The sequence below is a fragment of the Helianthus annuus genome, chromosome 14 (genome assembly GCF_002127325.2).
Source record: "Helianthus annuus cultivar XRQ/B chromosome 14, HanXRQr2.0-SUNRISE, whole genome shotgun sequence".
In the NCBI taxonomy this organism is placed as follows: domain Eukaryota; kingdom Viridiplantae; phylum Streptophyta; class Magnoliopsida; order Asterales; family Asteraceae; genus Helianthus; species Helianthus annuus.
This window is the reverse complement of record NC_035446.2, coordinates 77,555,338-77,559,893: the sequence shown is the minus strand read 5'-3', so window position 1 is coordinate 77,559,893 and position 4,556 is coordinate 77,555,338. Positions and strand designations below refer to the sequence as shown.

Here is a 4,556-nt window from a genome sequence, read left to right as displayed (position 1 = left end):
CTTTGGGGGGTTAATGACTGTTGTCCCGGATATCCTTGGCATCATTTTACGAAATGGCCACGACCTCGACATCCCGGTGTAGGCGTACACCCGGTATATATTGTTGACATTTAATTTAAAAGACGTAGCTGTTGGTTTCTATACTACGGTTTTACGCAATGTGGTGTGTCTATAAATCTTTAACCCGGCACGATCCGGGCTACTGAACGCATAAAAGAACATGTAATACGTTCACAAGATTTTAATAATTTTCCCAAGTTATAAAAGAATTTGTGCCTTGTGCATTCAAATCAATTTTTAATAAACATTTTCAAATGTGTCAGTTGAATGTATTTACCAGTGTAAACTGACGTATTTTCCCCAAAAAGATTAAGTGCAGGTACTATACGAAATTGGCTGGTATTAGCTTCCTAAGCATCACGAATAGTCTCGCAAACTCGATGCCGTATCTGAATGAACAATATTTTATTATTTTGATCCGCTGTGGATACATTCGACTTTTGTAATACATTTGATATTACAACCAGAGGTTGAAGTATATATTTATCTTTAAGCTTCCGCTGTGCATTTATATAATTGTGTGGTTTGACTATATTGTTGCCAACTACGTCACGGTAATCCCCCACCGGGCCCACCGGTGATACACGTGGAAATCGGGGTGTGACACCAAGGCCGGGATTGCTTTGAATGACAACTTCTTGAAACTCGTCTCTTGGTATGACAACAAGTGGGGATACAGGTAATTTCATTTGACTTATTTCACAAGGTCATTTGGTTACTACTAATTACTTTTTTACTCTGGCCACTTATTAACCTTTGTTTTATAACTTTTTTGCAGCTCTCGAGTTATTGACTTGATTTGCCACATTGCGTCAGTCAAATCCTAAAGGACAACAGCAAATGTGTGAATCATGGCGGTTTTTCTTTTGAGTTTGAATAACGAGAATCCTTTTTGGTTTTTTTAGTAGACTCGGGTCCTTTTTGCGAGCTTTGATTTGGTTCCATTGTTTCGGAAAACCGTTACTGATTGTATTCAATCTTCCCCGGTATATTTTGATGATCGTTTTACATTATGTCTGAAGTTTGTCAAGTTGAATATGCATCAAAGGTTTGAAACTTATATTTAAGAACCTATAAATTGTATGTTTGAATCTTTGACCACTGTTATGGGGTGCTAACAAATCATACACTATTATGGGGTGCTAACAAATCATATACATTTTTATTAAAGGAGAATGAAACTTTACTAAGAAATCTATCATCCACCAACAATACATTACATTTGAAAACCAATGCTCAATAGATCAAAGTCGCACCAATTCTCCCAAGTAATCGCTTGCGCCTTCGACCAAATTTTTAAACCATAAAAAAATAAGCGCTCTAATCTCGCCATTTTATCTTTGCCAAGCTAGGTTGTGTTCAGTTGAATACCATCTCATTTTGGCATCTCCACATGCACCATATCACCCGTCTGCTTCATCACAGATTTTACATCTAGTGGATGTTTAAGTGAACATTCCTTCTGACAAAATTTACCACCTCTAGTATCTGAATCATGACCACTATCCTTCAACGACACCCAGATCTGGATACATGTCCCCGAATCAACTTCCTAAGGCTCATAATCGAAAACTGGTTTCCTGGATCCAAAGCCCATTACCACTTGTCTTCTTCGTGCCTGAATGTAAGTCACTTATGGCTCTGCCCAACTGATGTTCTCTTGTCTCTTCCGGCTCCCTAGAAAGAAAATGCAAGTATCCCAAAAACTAGAACAAACAATATATAACAAGTTCAAGCACATAAAACACCCAAAAGTAGTTAAAATCCGATCGCTTGCTTTGACTGCAAACATCTGGTCTAAACCAATCAAATTTCAAGAACCAGTGTAACAAACATATTACGATTTTGAAAGATATTTCCTTGAAATTGCAGCTTTATGCTCTTCAAACTTGCTATTTGTTCAACCCACAATTAAAACAAGATTCATAAGAGTATAAACAATCTGGGTTTAAAATTACAAACACATACCTGATTGGAGTAGTGCCGACAAGAAGAATAGAGCCATGAGAATGGCGATAAGAGGTGGTGGTTGGGTATTGGTGGTGGTGGTGGTAGTGGGCGATGGGATGTGGCGGCTGAAGGTTGGTGGTGGGAAGTTGTGGTGGCGGCTGAAAGGGTAGTGGTAGGAGGTTGCGGTGGTGGGTGTTGGTGGTGGGAGGTGGAGGTGGAGGTGGTGGTTACGAGTGAAGAGAGAGAGGGAGAGGAGGAAAATGAGAATGAGAGAGAGAGAGGGAGAGAGAGAGAGAAGAGAGAGGGAGAGAGAGTAGGAGTTTTGGTTTTTTAATATTTATATTTTATATTTTATTTCTTACACAACTAGTCCCTTGAATATCAAGTTATTTACTCAATAGTCCCTAGGGAGGTAAACTGACAAGAATACCCTCATGTGCATGGCACATGACCATAATTAACTAAAATATCTAACTGGGTTTGGCCTAAAGGTTAAAACGTGCAAGATTTGGAAACACAAAGCACAAAACTTGCAAACTTTTGCGCTAAAGGACAGCGCCTGCAATTTGGTGTAAACATAAAGGACAAAACTTGTAATTTACTCTACAAAATATATATAATGACATAATTAATGTTATTATTACAAGTTATCACAATTATATATATAGTTCTACAAATACTAATTTATTATTCACGATAGAAAATTGTTTATATAGTTTAATTATACAGAAGTCCCCAAATAGGAGAACTCAATTTCATAGTCTTGTTTATGTTGTGCGTGTCACACCCCTTTCTAAGGCGGAAGCACGAGGTGTGATCCTGAAAGGTTCTCATTGCATACAATTGGCGAACATACTACATGAATGTAAAACAACTCCACAATGCCATTGATAGTTAATATCCAAAACAAAAGTTAAGTTTTAAGTTTACATCACACATAAGATAATTGTTTGAAAAGTTTACAACTTCATTTCAAAAACAAATATCAAGGTTTTGATCATTATATCACCACAGAAGGTGGGATATAACAACCAAATCCTACAAAAGTGGCATTGGAGCCTTAACACTTAATAACTTGAAATACAAACGACATTCTTGAGCAAAAGGGACCGCGCGCACATCCTTCTAGTTACCTGAAATACATGTAAGTTTTGGAAAATTGTCAACATAAGTTGGTGTGAATTCATGCAGTTTTGTGTAAAACATTTAAGTATTCATTGTAAGAATCATGGTATGTAATTGTACTTGAAAAAGTATTATGTAAATGTATGGAAATCGAGATCGCTAATGATTTGCAAGGCCATTAACATGTGTAACGGCATAGGAAGCATCCAAACCATAGGTATTTTACTTGTCGGTTCACGACTAGAGACACAAAAGCACTCATGATAAAAATGTGGCCAAGAGTGTGGCTTCCTGAAACCCATTAGATCTAATCTTTTGTTCCGCGGTCTAGGTATTACGTTGATTAATGGTGCTTATGACACCCTATTCGTGGCATGATCTATAATATCATTCCTTAGTTTTGTTTCTACATACCACAGTACATGTATTTTCCCCAAGTTTAGAAAACAAGAAAATGTTTAAAAATGGGGATATGAACTCACTGTTTTGCGTAGGGCTGGCATATCGTGTATACCCGTACACGATAAGACACGACACGACAAGACACGATACACGAAATCCCATACACGAACACGACACGATAACTTATCGTGTCCTTTTTTTCAAACACGAACATGAACACTAACACGACTGTTCGACTGTTATACATGAAAATTACCTCTTAATACCTGTTAACACGAACACGACATGCATTTCTGAGAGTTACATAGGGAGTTTAGGGTTTTTTTGAATTGAATTGAATAAGGAATGAAAACAGAAAGGAATTAAGGAACCCACAGGCACATGGCTGATGAGTTTTATTTAATTTAATTTCTTATCGTGTACTAACGGGTATTAACAAGTAAACAGGTATTTAACCTGTTTATACACGAAAATTGACAGGTAATCTCGTGTCTACCTGTTTGGTACACAATACCTGTTAAAGCTATACACGATACCTGTTAACTTCGTGTAGGTTCGTGTCGTGTATTCGTGTAAAATTGCCAGCCCTAGTTATGCGTATCTTGCGTCGTAAACTTCACCGGATTTGTCATGTAGGCATCGCAACCTATAAGTATTCTATGTGCGTTAATAACTAGACTCGTAACATACTATGTACAAGTCACCATCTTAGGTTTATGTATTTATCTTGTATATGTTCATCATGTGTGAGGGCCGTGCCCTTGTTTGTCGGGTCTCGCCCGTTCGTCGTGTTCTTGTATTTTGAGTTTGTATTGTTCTCTCGTAAATATATATTTTACTTTCCAAAAATATATATTGTTTATGTAGTGTTTGACAAACGATAGGTGTTAAAAATAATTATATTTTTAACTTGTCCAAATAGGTTACTTATATTATTTTCCTAAAAATAAATATAAGTCTTTTGTTAAATAATATCTTCAATATTATTTTCGTGCAAGTATACTTAGGAAAGTATACTT

The 4,556-nt window shown here is 36.8% G+C and overlaps 1 long non-coding RNA gene across 1 annotated transcript; it reads left to right on the top strand.

Annotated features, from left to right (window-relative positions):
* The first annotated feature begins 666 nt into the window (after window positions 1-666).
* LOC110905512 lies at window positions 667-1,066 on the top strand. The gene is made up of 2 exons (XR_002573189.2): window positions 667-739; window positions 839-1,066. It is a non-coding gene; the product is annotated as an uncharacterized LOC110905512 (long non-coding RNA).
* Window positions 1,067-4,556: the final 3,490 nt, after the last annotated feature.